The sequence below is a fragment of the Anas platyrhynchos genome, chromosome 28 (assembly GCF_047663525.1).
Source record: "Anas platyrhynchos isolate ZD024472 breed Pekin duck chromosome 28, IASCAAS_PekinDuck_T2T, whole genome shotgun sequence".
Taxonomy (NCBI): Eukaryota; Metazoa; Chordata; class Aves; order Anseriformes; family Anatidae; genus Anas; species Anas platyrhynchos.
Window position 1 is genome coordinate 7008453 of NC_092614.1, and position 17488 is coordinate 7025940.

Consider the following 17488-nt stretch of genomic DNA (forward strand, 5'->3'; position numbering starts at 1 on the left):
AAAGAACGATTACTCAGAAGCTCTTGGCTGCTGCAGTACAAGAACAAGAGGGGCCCAGAGGAAAACAAGACACTGAGGGCATCTGTGTCACGTTGCCAGCCAGCACTGGCTCCCTAGGGCAGAGCACTGCGAGGACTGTCTGTTGCCCTCACTCTAAGCAGGTTGCACATACATACAGGAAAAGCCATCTCAATAGACTGAGGGCCTGGATTACCAACAATTAAACTGCAGATCAAAGGGAATATAAACGGGGATGTTGCTTTGCTTATTAGTATCAGCTCTGTCCTTCATTACCTAAGGCCTTTCCAACAATGTTGACTTTAATTACTTTAATGAGAGAGAAAATGATCTGAAGAGTGTCAGCTCAATGGGGCAAGGTCCTGATAAAAATGTTAGGTCTAGGATCATTAGTTTAGCAGTTAATAGTACATTATTTTATGTTATTGAAGATAAATGTAAACAACTCCTGAAGCCTAGCTGCTTTCAAGATTGAAGCTGGGGAAACAAATGAGAAGGAGTTTTGAAATAAAGTTTTATTGGTTCTGTCACCCACTTTCAACAGATTGCTCTTTGTTGATCCATTACCAAAATAAAACAAAATAAAATAAAATATTGTAGAGAGTAAAGCAAAGCAAATTTAATACACTGTGGGCTTGTCTTCAACAAAACACTCATGACAATTATTTAAAACAAACTTTTTGAAGTGAGGGAGTTTATCCAAAGCAGATTAAGATAAAGCAAATCAAGTACACTTCAACTCTTAAGGGAAGCCCTAGCTGCTAAGCAAGAGACCATACACCCACTAGCAGTGCTAGCAGGCCTTGGTGACTTCTCTCAAGCCACAGAAAAGCAAGATGGAGTAATTTAGCTTCATTTGTAATGAAAAGGGATTAAATTGTATTGCATGACCTGGTGGCTGCTGCAGGTGAAAACCATTCACAGCTACCACAATTCAGCTGACACACAATTAATTTTGAACTGGGTATTGTGATTATGATTTTGAGCCATGAGTATTTGATACAAGGATATAATATGGTTAAATAAATCCCATTTAAATTTGTACTAGATGGGGGTAATGCCTGCAACTGTATATGTAGCTCCTCATTGTGTTCCTAGTGTGGAGGATTAGAGTTGATGGTTGCTTTGGCTTGGAATTAGAAAGGAAACTGCATGAAATTAAATAGAATTAAGGATTTTACTTCCCAAAGAAAAATCCTTTCCTGAACTTTCCTCTGATACTGTATTCTTACGTATAAGCTAGGCACAGTAGGCTTTAAAGATAACTGAAACTATCCTTGGAGATTCCAACAGATTGCTATTTCAGGCTTCATTTTTTCTCTGTCTTAGAAGCAAAATTTTTTTTTTTTTGAACAAGTCCTTTGAACAACTTTACTAGTTTGTGTCTTGTGGAAGCAAGCTGAATCTTTTTAACAGCCTCGGAATCCTCATCTATTGTGAAAGCCTCCTTAGAGAGCAACCCCCAAACACTTTAGTAATGTCTGAGAAACACAGCCAAGTGGGTCATTATGGAGAATAAAGATTCTTCTGCAGGTAAAAGAATGTGGACATAGGCCAGGGCTATTGTGCTCTTTCTCAATATAAGGGAGATCAGTCTTTGAAGGATGGATGTGACAAGCTAACCTCTGAGCCTTGTATTCCATACTTTTCTTTCAACAGGGATTGTAATTACCCTTTAGCATACAGTGGAAATTCAAGGGAGAAGTATGGACCTGCTGACTGCAGAGGAAACTCTCAGTTCTTGCTTTGAAAATAGCTGATAATTATTTCTGTCGCTGTTCCTGTCTCTGGGGCAGGCTCACAAGGAAAACAACAGCACTTGAGGCTGAGCTGCCTCATCCATGTCTGGGAGAAAGGGGCTCCATAAACAACTGGCTGCTCCCTAGGATTGTCCAGGTTTCTCTGCTTATTCCAGACAGCACCTTTTCTACAGTTTTACCTGCTTTTATATTCACTGAAAGGAATGGCAGTATTTAATTTCATTTAACAGGCCAGAAAAAGAGGTGTGGAAGGTCTGACAGAAAGCACAGGAAGCTGAACACCTGAGAGCTAACGAGAACAGTTACCTGCAGTGTATGGCTGTGTTACCCCTGAAAGGCAACTGAAACAAGTTATATCGGTTGTCCCTGTGGCTGCTGTGCAGAAATTTATCTTGTCCTCATGCAGGCCCCAGCAGAGACCAAGGAAGCTGCTGCAGCCAAGCTCTGGAGCTTAGCAACAGACTAATTCTACCAGCTCCAGACTGCATAAGGCTTGCACTCCTGCTGCTGCTGCAGAGCTGCCTGTGCCTTGCTCCCACATGGTGCTGTGGATGCTCTGTGTGGTAATGACAGCATTCCAGAAAAAGGTACTTCAAAAGCCTACTGTCTCTCTGAAATTACGCTCTTAAGATTATTTTTGTTTTTGCCATTTCTATCCACCTAAAAATCCAAGAGCCTGAGTTACCACCAGGAAAGCTATACCAGGTTCACAGGGAGCTATAAAAACCTCTTCAAATGGCACATTGCAGCTTTGCTGATTGGAACAATGGTGTGATTTTACAGCTGGATAGCTCAAGACCTTCCAGAAGGCAAGGAAGCAAGTGTCCATGCACCTCATTAGGAAGTCAGCAACTGTATCATTCCAATGAGCTTAAATACCAATTAGTATCTCCATTTGCCAGTGAGATATGAGCCCTCTGTATCTTTGCGCTGTCTCTGCTGGACCTCAAGATGGATTCAGGACAACAGAGGACTGCTAGGCAGAAATGAGGGAAGGGGACTCCTCTGCAGATTGATCCCTGAAATCAAAGTGATGGTTGGAAGTTTCTGAGTGCTTTTGGCATGTAAACAGCAAAGGAGACAGAGGAGATGGATGAGCAGGCAGAGTGCTGGTGACAAGGTCAAAGTATACTATAAACATCTTGTCCAGAGTGCTGGTGCTTCTATCGACCAATACCTTTGGCCATCATCAATCCTTGAGCATCCTCTTACTGTTCTAAAAGGAAAAGCCAAAGCTGAATGCTGGCTTTTACAGTCTTGAGAGGTTTACACTGCAGCTCTGAAACTCTAGACTCTGTCATAGCCTCTGTGTGTGGGTTATTTTGGCAGTACCTGTTGCCTTCTCCATGAAGCATAAATGCTACTGTGACAAAACACAGTTCACCTCTCAGAGTATTGTACTAAATCCACTCTATTAGTATTGAAGCTCCATTTTAAAGGCGTAATACAAGACAGAAGACAATCTGTCTTGTCAGAGACAATATCCTCTGCAGGATATAGAGAGGATTCCAGATGCCCAAAAGGTGCTTTGTAGTGGGTACACCATTGCCCCTTTCCTCTTTGATAAGGGATAGAGCCTGGCCCTTTGCAAGGTGTCCAGAGATCTGAAATGTTTTATGTCAAAAAAGTGCTGAGCAGTCTTAGTTTGTCTGGGCTTCTGGTCATGTTCTCTGGGTGTTGCAGACAGCCCTAGATGTTCCCCTCTCAGGCTCTATCCTTCAACTATCAGAAACCAAGTTTCCATTTTGCAGGAAATATAAGCCCTTTAAACCCTACTTCTATTTCAGACCCATGGAAAAAAAGAGTATTTTGTAATGAAGAAAATGAATGGCTTTTCTTCCACATGGAGCTATCAAGACATTTCATATTGATGGTGCTGGCACTTTCAGGCACATATTCCAGCACAATTTTAATCTGAATGCTACCCAAAACTTATTATATTTATTTTGTTGGGATCAAATAGAATACCGGAGGTAACAGGACTACTCAACCATGACTGCTATTGCAATGTTCTCTAAAACAGCTTTTTACTTCTACAAAATGGCAGCTCCTAATGAAAAAACCTACTATTGATAGTGTGCTGCCTGGCTCCTCTGTCATTATCTATAGCTGTGCCAGCCCTGTATTTGAATCAGCACTTGAACAAACAAATAGGAAAAGGCTATACCAGCTTAACCTGTCTGCAGTCCTTGTGAGTTGGTTCCCTTTCGCGCTCACCTTTATGGTTTTTCCTACCATTTAGTAGAGTCTCAATTGGCATGCCAGGGCTGTACATGCTTGGGCTCCTACAGTGTGCTTTAGGGCAAGCAAAACATGCTTCACAAAAGTTTTTGCCAGTATTTATACCTTTGGTTCCAGCAACAACTGCAGGTTCTGCCTTGCTAGTACTTAAGAAGTTTTGTCATACTAAACTTAGGACACGAACCGTGGGGGTTTCTTTTCTCAGTTTTATTACCTCTTTTATTGAAATAAACATTGTATCAAGTGGGTGAAGGGAGGTCATGGTTGGAATGATCTCCTCATATATAGATTAAAAGCATAACCTCCTTTATCTACCATTGGCTTCTAATGAGGAATTTCAGGTTCGCTAACTTCAGAGTATCACAGAATCACAGAATTGTCTAAGTTAGAAGAGACCTCAAGATCATCGAGTCCAACCTCTGACCTAACACTAACAAGTCCTCCACTAAACCATATCGCTAAGCTCTACATCTAAACGTCTTTTAAAGACCTCCAGGGATGGTGACTCCACCACTTCCCTGGGCAACCCATTCCAATATCTAACAACCCTCTCAGTAAAGAAGTTCTTCCTAAGATCCAACATAAACCTCCCATGGTGCAACTTCAGCCCATTCCCCCTCGTCCTGTCACCAGGCACGTGGGAGAACAGACCTGACCTTGCTACAGCCTCCTTTAAGGTACCTGTAGAGAGCAATAAGGTCACCCCTGAGCCTCCTCTTCTCCAGGCTGAACAACCCCACCTCCCTCAGCCGCTCCTCGTAGGACTTGTTCTCCAGACCCCTCACCAGCTTCGTTGCCCTACTCTGGACTCGCTCAAGCACCTCGATGTCCTTCATGTAGCAAGGGACCCAAAACTGAACACAGTACTCAAGGTGCGGCCTCACCAGAGCCGAGTACAGGGGGACGATCACTTCCCGTGACCTGCTGGCCACACTGCTTCTTATACAAGCCAGGATGCTGTTGGCCTTCTTGGCCACCTGAGCACACTGCTGGCTCATATTCAGCCAACTATCCACCAATACTCCCAGGTCCTTCTCTGCCTTGCAGCTTTCCAACCACTCATCTCCCAGCCTATAGCTCTGCTTGGGGTTATTGCACCCCAGGTGCAGGACCCAGCACTTGGCCTTGTTGAACTTCATACAGTTGACCTCAGCCCATTGGTCCAGAGTAATCTCAAAAGTACAGATGACCAGTGCCAGCAGAGGAGATTTTACTTTGTTGCCCTGCATTTTGCCACTATGCCTCTTTTTTCATTTCCTTTTTAGCTGTTTGAACTTTTCTCTATTCCTCGTGCTCCAGAAACCCTGCCTCAGAGACTCTGGAAGCAGTAGCTGGATGATGAAGGTGATCAAACAAGCCAGAGTTGGGCTTGGTCACGGCAAATAAACATGGCACAGCTTCACAGAGGGAGGGTTGTTACCAGCTCCACAGGGAAGGAAAGCTTCTTGTTGACATTATTTATTCAGTGTCCTACCATCCCAGCCTTCTTCTTAACATCAGATCCAGTCCTACCTGAGCAAAGGGTAAGTGGAGAGAAAATATAGTAAGAAATGCTGGGGAAAAAAAAAAAAAAAAAAAAAAAAAAAAAGAATAAAATAAAAACAAAGGGAAGAATTTCAACTTCAGAAGTTCATTGAATCTGAAAAGGTTCAGTTCAAATCTCTGGTGGTCTTGGCAGATCAGCCCAAGGGCCGGAGACTGGGAAATAAGGCCTTAGTCCACTAGCTGTTGTGCCAAAAGCTGAAATTTTAGAAGATGTAATTCATCAGCCCTGGGGACAGACATCCTGGAAGATAACTGTCTTGAACTGCAAAGTAAGTGCAAATTTGTGTTGAGCACTCTGCCTACTTACAAAGTGCCCTTCAAGAACACTCATCTTTAAAAAAACAGTGGAAGATTGTCTGACAAAACTTGTTCCTTGGTTCTCATCTTTAAACTTTTTGAACCAGGTCCTTCAGAGCTATAAAACATATTGCAGAAAAAATCAACCCTTGAGTGCCTGAGGCTGGATATCTAGTAACTGAAGGTACTTTAAAAAGTGCCTAAAAGCAGGAATTTAATAACTCAGGTCTGGTTTTGATCATAACTCTGGAGTGTAGATACCCTGATGATCAAATTGTTCAATAAGAGACATCCTGGAGGATGGTATATTCTTTTTCAGAAGTTTATCAAGCATTTAATGAACCAGAATTCCCCTGCACAAATACCTCAACTTCCTTCCCTTCTCACTCTGACACATTGCAGCCGGTTTTCACCTATGATGCAGCAGTCCTTCTCAAAAGTAAAAAGCTAATTCCACTGACCTTTAAAGAAGAATTCAGCTCTTCCACATGGATGTCTTGTTCTATATCCAGCCCCTCCCTCGTGATTGCCTTTTTCTGCCAGTCCCATTTTTTGAGCAAAAAAGCACAGCTGAACAAAAGCACTTCAGCCCAGCCTTTTAACATCTTCCACAGATTCCTTTCAGCTTTAAATCCACTGCACTTCGCTGTACCACTGAGTACACCCTCTCCCTTCTCCATACTACTCTGTGTGAACAGGGCCAGAGACATCCTTCCTGCCCCAAGAAGGCAGAGGAGACAAATTCTGCACGAAGACAAGTTATTGCAAAGCAGGCTGTGAAGACAGAGCTGCAAACCCAGTCCAGAGCAAGCCTGAATTTTCCCAGATTGTTTTTCCTCTTCCTCCGAACACATCTCCCCGACAATCCCCCTCAAGGAGGGTGTCTGCTAATGCCTAATGCATCTGCTTACCTCCATGCCACATTTGCTTGAAAGAGAACCAGCCGCCACCAGAAACACAGAGAACTACTAGATGCTGTGGGCGGTCATCACATTTGCTGTTCTGGGTTCAGCTGAGGTACATTAAGAGCTTACCAGTCTCTGACATCAGCTGGCATAACTGATCAGATACTTGATGTCTAACCTGGTTCTGTCAAAATGGGTTTAAAAAATTCAACAAACAAAAAACTACTATTAGCAGTGTTTTATGATAATCTAGATCGTTTTGATAGAACTGGACTAGTGAACAATTCTAGCAGCCAGACCAGATGTACCTACCTCTGGCAAGCCACACAGCAGTGAGCAGGTGGAGAAGGGCAGAGATCTGTAACTCCACACACAGCAGCACTGAAGAGCACGCTGACAGACTAGGCTGCTCAGGCAGCCTGTCTCCAAATCCTGGCCTGCCCAGTTTGCTGCAAAGCCTCTTCCACAAAGAGGGTCACATCTAGACTGTATCTAAATTAGGTGTAAAACTGGACAGACAAACCTGATGGAGTCAACATAGGACATCCACCTTTTTTATCCCTCAAGCCAGGTGTCCTTAGCCAGCCTTTCCCACCACCATGACTAATAAGGAGTTTGGCTATGTGGATATAGAAATGTTGTTTTTGCAGATTTACGTTGTTCAGAGGAAAAGAATGTGGCAACCCTAGACTGCATGGAGTCTCCTGAATCACCCTTCTTTGTTCCCTCTAAACTCTTTTATATTCCTGATGGCCTTATCGTTAAGAGTCTAATGTTATCTCAACCATGGAGCTTTCCAACCCCCATGGCCACACTCCCAAATCTCCCCCTTCTTTATTAATATCAACCATTTTCTCAACATGAATTACCACTCCATATATAACACCTCTAAACTCTTTACATTGCTGATGGCCTCATTGTTAAGAGTCTGTTGTTATCACCAACCATGGGGCTTGCCAACCCTCATGGCCACACTCCCACATCTCCCCTTTCTTTATTAATATCAACCATTTTTTTTGACACGAATTATAATTCCATGTATCACAATCATTTGAAGCCCATAAAAGTTTTGCAGATTTGAGCATGAATACCAGATTGTATATAATAGAACTTCAATAAACTGCATGTTTACAAGGTGGAATTTGAAACAACCTGGATTGAGGTTTTTCAAAACAGTCCAATGGGACCTCCATGAGAACAAAGTGAATGTTTAGAAACATGATTCCTTTTCTCTCTGTCTCCTTGTAATGTTTTAATTTTGGGTAGAAATTCCCAACTGAAACATTTTAGCAGAAAAGTTAGTTTTGCTTTAAGTATATATAGAAACCTTTAAATTTACAATTTTTCTTAGTTTCATTATAAGATCAGAAATTTTCCAGTGGCAAATTGGAGACAGAAATGGGCCAAGAGGGATGTATGCACTATTTCCAACTGGCTGCAATTCTGTTTCACCTCTACTATTCACAGCCTAAGAAGATCCCTTTCATATGTGCTAGATTGCTTTAAACCTTACACAATTCTTCCTTTGTACTTGCCTTAGATGCAGCTAAGTGAGCTTGGCAGGAGGTATAAGACTAATTTGCACTTTCCTCAGTTTCTGATTTTCCTGGATTTAGATTTTTGATCTCAATGTAGCATCTGGAGGTGCGAGCCTTTGACACTGTAGTTTTGGTTGCTCTTTCTAAACAGTGCCTTCTAAACCTTCTTCTCTGGAAATTGGTGAACTGGGCAAGAACATGTGCAGGAAAAACAAACAACAACAAAAAAAAAAACAAACAAAAAAAAACCAACACTGTAGTTTATTTCAAGGAACAGGGCTGTAAGTCTAGGAAGCTTTAGGATCTACCAGGTGGAGGAAGTTTTCTTCTTCATTTGGCTGCAGAATTTGGTTGGTTGTGAAAGGTCACAGTTGCTGTACTCTGAGTCCTTCTGTGTTATGAATAAGAACGTATTTAAGATTTTATAGAGTGTTATATATGGAGTGGTAATTCATGTCGAGAAAATGGTTGATACTAATGAAGAAGGGGAAGATTTGGGAATGTGGCCATGGGGGTTGCCATCAAGATTTAAAAAAAAAAAAAAAAAAAAAAAAAAAAAAGCACAATGAAGTTACATCAATAAAGAAGCAGGAAAAAGAAGTGAAGAGGAACAGGCTGGCAGAATGGAGACCAGGATGAGACCAGGCACTTTGATTGCTTCATGAAGATAGGTTCGGCCAAACTTAGCAAACTGCTCAGAGAAGCTCGTACAGAAAGTCCCTGAAAATAGAAGCACTAGAGCTGGAGAGAAGCTCAAGCTGAGAGAAGTGGACCTGTGTACGCAACTGCCTCTCGCTGGTAAGCAGTTGCGCATTATGGGGAATCATACGTCCTTACGAACAAAGACTGTCCTGGGAACCTTACAGCTTATTCTCCTTATTAACAATTGGACAGATTATGAGCCTGAAATATGGGACCAAACTGAGGTCAAGGTGTGGGACTCTGCAACTAAAAATGACAAGGTTGCAGTGGGATTGCTTGGCACCTGGCGAGCACTCTCTGAGGCCTTAAAGAGCCATGTGGAGCCACAATCACAAACGTGTGGTTTGCCAGATAGTGAGGGAGCTGCGGGCTCCTTTACTGATCCAACTGCTACACAATCGCCATGGGCCCCTCTGCTGCTACAGCCATCGAAGGCTTTTGCTGTTACACCCCCTGCTGACCTGAATGTGCCTTTTGACCCAGGCCTATTGGCCTTGAAAAGTAGATGGATATGCTTTTCTTCGATCCGGGAGGAATGGGATACATAAGGCCTGAAGACCAAGTTGCTTGACAACTTAAAGCGAGATATATTGTTCAAAAGGAATGGAAAATGGAGACTGTTAAGGCATGGAACTTAAAGGATTGTTTGTTACCTTTTCTGATCGTGAATATGTATAGGCGTACTCGATTTTAGTAAGTTGTGGAACTTAAAGGATTGTTTGTTACCTTTCCTGATTGTACGTATGTATAGGCATACTTGGGTTTAGTATGTAGAGCAATGTTCTGTGTATTTAGAATGTTTGATGTTCATGTGTGTGTGTTGGAGCGTAGGCTCCCCGCACACCCAGCACTGTTTACTTGCCTTTGATACCTTTTATACCTTTTATACTTTTTAGACCTTTTATAAGTATAAATATTACTAAACTCAGATTGAGTTGAGACTTGATTTATAACAGAGGGAACAAAGAACAGTGATTCAGGATATGCCATGTCGTCTGGTGTTTCTTGTTCTCCAGCCATTAAGGCATGGAAGTTGTTGGGAATTTGCTGTTGCTGGGCAAAGTTGTTTGACCAATGAGAAGTTGTTTTGAAAAGGACTGCTATGGGGAGAAGGGTATAAGAGTGGAGCCTGTCCTCAAGTTAAAAAGGCAACACGATATAATGAAGTTATGTCATCAATAAAGACGTAAAAAAAAGGCATGAATAGGGATCAGCTAGCAGAACGGAGACCAGGATGTGAACAGGCACATTGATAGCCTCATGAAGATAGGCTCAGCCAAACTCAGCAAGCCACTCAAAGAAGCTCGTATAGAAAGTATCTGGAAATAGGCACACCGGAGCTGGAAAGAAGCTCAAGCTGAGAGAAGTGGACACGCGCACACAACTACCCCTCCCTGGTAAGGAGTTGCGCATTATGGGGAATCATATGTCCTTAGAAACAAAGACTGTCCTGGGAACCTTACAGCTTATTCTCTTTATTAACAATCAGACAGTTTATGATCCTGAAATATGGGACCAAACTGAGGTCAAGGTGTGGGACTCTGCAGCTAAAAATGACAAGGTTGCGATGGAATTGCTCAGCGCCTGGCGGGCAGTCTCTGAGGCCTTAAAGCACCATGTGGGACCACCATCAGAAACTTGTGGTTTGCCAGATAGTGAGGGAGCTGCAGGTTCATCCATCGATCCTCTACACCATTGGCCCCCGCCCATACTACCATCGCAGGCCTTTGCTGTTACACCCCCTGGTGACCTGAATGTGCCTTTTGATCCAGGCCCTATTGGCCTTGAAAAGGAGATGGAAATGTTTCCCTTCTATCCGTGAAGATTAGGATACAGAAGGCCTGAAGGCCAAGGCCGAGTTGCTTAACAACTTAAAGCGAGACATATTTTTCCCAGGACTAGCCCTGGAATTCTCCGGTGTTTGTAATCGAGAAAAGGGACAGAAAATGGAGACTGTTAAGTCATGGAAGATATGGGAGCACTTCAACCAGGATTACCCACTCCAACTATGCTTCCCCAGACATGGACATTAATAGTAATAGACTTAAAGGATTGTTTATTACCTTTTCTGATTGTACATATATATAGGCATACTTGGGTTTAATATGTAAAAGCAATGCTGTGTATATTTACAAAGTTTCATGTTTGTGTGTGTGTGTTGGTAGAGCATAGACTCCCTGCGCACCCAGCACTGTTTACTTGCCTTTTATAAATATTACAAAATTCAGAATGAGTTATATCTTCATGTATAACATGATTTTTTGTTGATTTTTTTGTTGATCCTGTTGATTTTTTTACGGTTGTTTATTGCCCCCCCTCCCCTTTTCCTTTTTATTTATTTATTTATTTATTTATTTATTTATTTATTTATTTATTTATTTATTTTAGGGCATTCTTTACCAGGGATCTAATCCTTGCTGGAGAGAAGGTTCATTTCACTGCAATTTGGATGAAAATAACTCGAGCAGTAGCTGCTTCATTGTTTTGAATTATTGTTGTTAATTGGAATTGTGTGTTTCATTTTCTGAAAGGCAATGATCAACTATGTAACTTGCTCTGCAGCTAATTAGTGGCATTTATGATTACTGTGAGTTTCAAGTGGCACTAACCGTTTGCAAACAGATTGTCAAGTGATTTTGTGGAGCATCGCGGGAGGAGACATCAGGGAAAAGCAGAAGGACATCCAAGTGATGGAGAATGATACAAAGAGAGTGGCTGAGCTTCACAGGAAGAAAAATTATCACAACTAAGCGTATGTGAGCTGCTCATTTCTCAGGAAAGAGGAAGAATTGTGAGCTGTAGTGCTCACTGGTAGAGCTGTAGATGTGTGGTAAAGTTTAGCCCTTTCTAAGCACCATGCCATTATGTTTGGGAGTGGAGATATTTTTTCTCATTCCAGCATTCATATTTATATTTCTGTGCATCTGAATTGGATCTTTCCCATAATCCAAGTGAAAAGGTTTGGCTCAGTATTGAGCAGGCCTTGCATTAGTGGAAGTGGAGATGTGGTGTGTAGGAGTTTTGAAAGCCAGACAACCAGGATGGAACAAGGCCAGCTTTACGCTGCAAGGAAATCAGCACAAGAATCAGTAGGAAGAAAAAAAGACACATCCTTTTTTTAAGATGCTGAATTTTTCTTCTGCTAACAACAGCTGCTGCCTCCATGTGTGCTTTTAAAATACCTGATCAAGAATACGTAGTGCTTGCTCCTGTCATAAACAGGATGTCAGCCACGTATCCTAGGCTACTGCAGGGCCTAGGGGTTAAACTCAGCACTGGTAAACTTTCACAGTTCATGAGTAGTTTTAGGGTGTTTTATTACTGCTCTAGCTCCTAGGGTCACATGAGCAAATGAGAACTAAACTTTGACAAACTAACGCATAAATGACTGAAATAGGTACATCATTTCCTCAGCATTGTCTTGAAGACTGTGTTTCAGATGTCTCAGAGCTGTTTTTTCAGGCTGTCTGCAGATTCAGGAAGACAGAACTGACTGCATAGCTTTCAGTAAGTGTTGTGGTTCCGCTCGAGTGAGCAGCTAAGTTCCACCACAGCTGCTCTCTCACTCCCCCTCCTCAAAGAGGAATGGGGAGAATACATGTGAAAAGGGCTCAAGGGTTGAGATAAGGACGAGAAAATCACGCAATAATTATTGTAACGGGCAAAACAGACTCAGCATAAGAAGATGGTAAGATTTATTGCTCATTACTAACAAGCTAGAGAAGTGAGAAACAAAGGAAAGAAACCAAAAGCACCTCCCCCCCCCATCCACCCTCTTCCACCTCCTCCCCCCAAGCGGTGCAGGGGAACGGGGGAATGGGGGTTATGGTCAGTCTACAGCACTTCTTCTCCGCCGCTCCTTCTCAGTCACTCTCGCCCCCTGTGCTGTGGGGTCCCACCCACGGGATGCAGTCCTTGATAAACTGATCCAGCGTGGGCTTCCCACAGGCAGCAGCTCTTCCAGAACTGCTCCAGATATGGGTCCGTACCATGGGGTCCATCCCTCAGGAGAAAACTGCTCCAACCTGGCTCCCCCACGGGCAGCAGCTCCTGCCAGGTCACCTGCTCCTGTGTGGTCTCCTTTCCACGGGCTACAGGTCCGGCCTGGAATCTGCTCCGGCAGGGGTCTTCCACAGGCAGCAGCCTCCATTGGTGCAGGGCCACCTGCTCCACCGTGGTCTCCTCCACGGGCTGCAGCGTGAAACCCTGCTCCACCGTGGTACTCCATGGGCTGCAGGGGGACATCCTGCTTCACCATGGTCCTCACCACAGGCCGCAGGGGACTTCTGCTCTGGCGCCTGGAGCACCTCTCCCCCTCCTTCTACACTGACCTTGGCACCTGCAAGGCTGTTCCTCACTGCTCTCTCTCTCCCAGCTGCTGTGTGGCGCAGTGTTTTTTTCCCTGTCTTAAATATGCTCTCACAGAGGCGCAAAACAGCATCGCTTATTGGCTCAGCTCTGGAAAACAATGGGGCCCTTACCAAACATGGGGCAGCTTCTAGATCCTTCTCACAGAAACCACCCCTGTGAGCCCCTGCTACCAAAACCTTGCCACGTAAACCCACTACAGTAAGGTGAAAAAACAAGGCAGGAGAAGAGAGCAAACGTTTGAAGGGAAGATTTACTTTTACAAACATTTAATTAAGTGTTTGGATTTGAAACAGCAGAAGACAAATCCTGAGTTAGCTCTGAGAAGAAACATCTTCTGCTCTGTTGAACTGAAGAAGTCTGAATTTCATTTCTGTGTTCTCCAGATTAGCCAGCAGTGGGGAGCAGCCACTGCTGACTGTTCCACAACAAACCCCTCCACCAGCAGAGATGTTCTATACCAAGTGCCATACCTGGCTCGTGGGAATAGGCCGCTTTCACCACAGTGCCCAGTTCTAGAAGTAAAATAGAGCCTCTGGATGAGTGTTGTATTTTTTTTTCCACACTCTTGCTTTTGCCTCCAATAATGCAATCCCGAAAATTGGCTTTTATTGCAACCAAGATTTAACATCCTTTGAAGTACTAAGGCAATAAGAAAAGAAAAAGCAGTGTGACAAATGCTAACTCCTAAATCATTACCAAGCAGGATAGGAAGTACAAACTAGAGCCACTGTTTGTTGATATTTCAGTGGGAACTTCTTCACAGAAAACAAGCTAGCTGCCTTTGCATCCTAATCTTTCAAACCTTCAGTTTTCATCTGTTGGGATGCCACTGTTTTTTGCAAATGACCTAGCAATATCTCGTCTTCATTGTACCCTCAAGTTGTTGGCTGCATTTGCCAATTAAAGATAGGAAAAAAAATGGTGGGTGGGAGGGAGGGAGACTGAAGGAGCAAAAGGTAAATAAAAGTTACTGAAAGCCTTTGCCAGGTTACAAACAACATCTTGCCAGGACGCTTGGCTCACAGAATCCAAAGGAATCACAGAGATCTACAAGAAGCAGGGATAAGGTAGTTAATATGTCTCAGTTTGCTGAAAACATATAAAATGGCTACTTTAGAAGCAGATGTAAACTAGATGGCTAAAACAGCAAGTCTGAGAAACAGTTTGTTCCCAAGATAAGACCTCTGACACTTCTCCATCCTCTACTTCTGCTAGGTTAAGTAGGTTCAGAGTACAAGAAGAGTGAAAGAAAGACCAGAGAGGCTCTGCTTTGTTAAATTTTCTTAAATCCAGTGAGAAAAGAGAGTGACTTGGCCTCGTAACTTCCAATAAATCAAAGTTGAGACTAGGATAATTTGAACATGATTCACTTTGAAAGACAACAAGCTGTTACTCTGAAGCAAACTGTGTTAATTGATCCTTGCCCCTTTTCACTCCACTCTGACAGTCTGCCCTTCACAAGTTTCCTCCTTTGTGTGATCGCTTGAGTCTTGCCACTCGGTGAGAGCACAGAAAGAATACACAGAGGAAGCATTCAGTATGCCACATAGTGAGCAGAAATACATGTACAATACACAGCTGTAACTGGGAGTGTGCTGTACGTGTGGGACTCCAGGATTTCTTTATCTGATGCCACGCTGCAGCTCTGCAGCCTTTTATGTAGGTTGCACCCAACTAAATGGTCAGAGAACCACAAATCTCTCTGAATGTTGCTCAGAGAAGTCGCAAAGCTTTGTCTTCAGTGCTTAAGCTCCAATTACAATTTATGCAGAGATTTCAGCAGACTGATGTTCAATGAGTGAGACTTGACAAATCCTTGTATTGCAGTAACATCAGCACTTCCCCAGCTCTCCTCAGAACAGCACTGTGCCAGGCACTGCCTATACAGCTCCTACGCCCCCTGTAGTGGTGAAGTCATTAGTATTTAAGATTTGATTGTTTTGCCTAGGAAGTTTATAAAGGAACATTCTTTTCAACTAAAAGCTAGCAGTCGATGATTGTTTCCAACCCCCTCTTCTGAGCTAAAATAATAGTGGATGTGCCACTCCTTCATGCTCCAGCAAGAGCCAGCTCTTCACATACACACTGTTGATTCCTTCTTAGAATTGTGGTGGCCTGCAAGGTACTCATCCTACCCAGGGATGGGTACCTGGCCTTGTTAACATATATATGACTGCTTGGAGTCCATCCCTTCCAAGGAAGGATACCTGGCTTTGTTAACATTGAAACAATTGTTTTTCCTTTCTTCCAAAACAATTCACAAAGCCAGATCTCTGCAATCACTTGGCAGAGAACAGAGGGAGAGAGAGTGTCTGAATGTTCTCTCTCTGATCATAGTTAATAAAACTTCTGTCTGACCTGTAATAAATTGTTCTTGGATTATTATACACTTTGAGTCCCTTTAGCAACACCCCCAAAGACAAGCAGCCTAAGCTGCAGTGATTGGAAAACAACAGAAAGTAATTTTCTCTGCAATATTAGTTGTTTTGCAATTCACTACCTAGCACTACTCTAAGCTTCATCTCATATGATTATGAAGAATGGAATTCAAATAAAAAAAGGCCAAATGTGTAACAGGAAAGTCCTCAGGGTCATATTATTCAGAACAGGAGTTGCCTGACTCTTATCACTGAAGAATCTCTTATGGGAAAGAAAACATAATCACTGCAGTATTGAATTTCACTGAAAGATTTATAATCTAATTTAAAGGTATGGGGATTTTTTTGTTGTTGTTAATTATAATAAACGGCAAGTTCATTACACTCCAGCTTCCAAAGAAATAGCATATTGTAGACAGGGGGATGTATTACTTTCATTCACTCACAAGGCAGAAGTTAACCAGAGAGATGCCCAGAGCTGAGAACAAAAACACTGGCCCTCTGCCAATAAATTGTCTTACAATGTGAACAAAACTCACATGAAGAGAGGCTCTTCCTTTGAGTAAAAGAAATACCCATTTCCTAAATGGCACTTCTCCATCTTGAAGCACCATGCAAAGGAGGTAGCTATGTCTTTCTCCTTTGTACAGAGAGATGGAGGCACAGATAAGACTAAAATCAAAATCCTCCAGGTTTTTGCCAAGAGTCTGAGGTATCCATAAGGACCTGGCCTGAGCTGAGCAGGGTGTCCAGTCCAGAGGACGGCATTTTACCCACCCCACATCATCTTCAGCCATAGCATCACATCTCCGTGCCTATGAACTCATCCAGGTGTGAGTCCTGCACACTCCATTTCACCAGGTTAGGAGGAAGGCTTTACTGATGGCTCTACATGACTGATGCTCGTACCTCAAAACAGACACAAAGGCCACAGCAAGGTCAGGGCTGAGCCACCTGTTGCCCAAACTCGCCAAGGAGCTAGTCAAGCTACCCCTGGGGAGGACTAGATCTAGGCCTGAGCATTCCAAGCAATTTGTTCTGTGTGAATATGACCAAACTTTTGTAAGGAAACAGATCTATTTCTGTGACATCTTTTCTGAAGAATAGCATCCTGAGAAGTCTTCCCAACTAATTTGGCTGCCTCCATGTTGCATCCTTGTCATGATTTTGGCTGGGATTGAGATAATTCTCTTCATAGAGGCTTACATGATCTGTGTTTTGGATTTATGATGAAAATAACAGTGATAACATACTAATAGTTTAAGTTGTTGCAGAGCAGTGCAAGGAGGCTGGGGGTGCACAAACTGGAAGGGGATGCAGCCAGGACAGCTGACCCCAACCCACTGGAATATCCCATTGTCCTGGTTTCAGTTAGAACAGAATTAATTTTCTTCCTAGTAGCTGGTGGAATGCTATGTTTTGGCTTAGGATGAGAAGAGTGCTGATAACACCCCAATGCTTTAATTGTTGCAGAGCAGTGCTTATACTAAGCCAAGGACATTTCAGCCTTTTGCTCTGTCCTGCCAATGGGCAGGCTGGGGGTGCAGTAAGAGCTGGGAGGGGACAGACCCAGGACAGGTGACCCAAACTAGCCAAAGGGGTATTCCATACCATCTGACGTCATGCTAAACAATATATAGGGGTGGCTAGCCAGGGGGAGGGGGCCGGACTGCTCGGGGTTAGGCTGGGCATCGGTCAGCGGGTGGTGAGCAATTGCATTGTGCATCACTTGT

General features: G+C 43.1%; 1 protein-coding gene and 1 long non-coding RNA gene across 4 annotated transcripts in view; one reads left to right on the forward strand and one right to left on the reverse strand.

Annotated features, from left to right (window-relative positions):
- Positions 1–17488, reverse strand: part of ASIC2 (acid sensing ion channel subunit 2) — a 551273-nt gene that overhangs the window by 390779 nt on the left and 143006 nt on the right. The window lies entirely within an intron of this gene.
- LOC110354708 (uncharacterized) lies at positions 998–3170 on the forward strand. Its single transcript, XR_002406925.3, has 2 exons — positions 998–1551; positions 1678–3170. It is a non-coding gene; the product is annotated as an uncharacterized lncRNA (long non-coding RNA).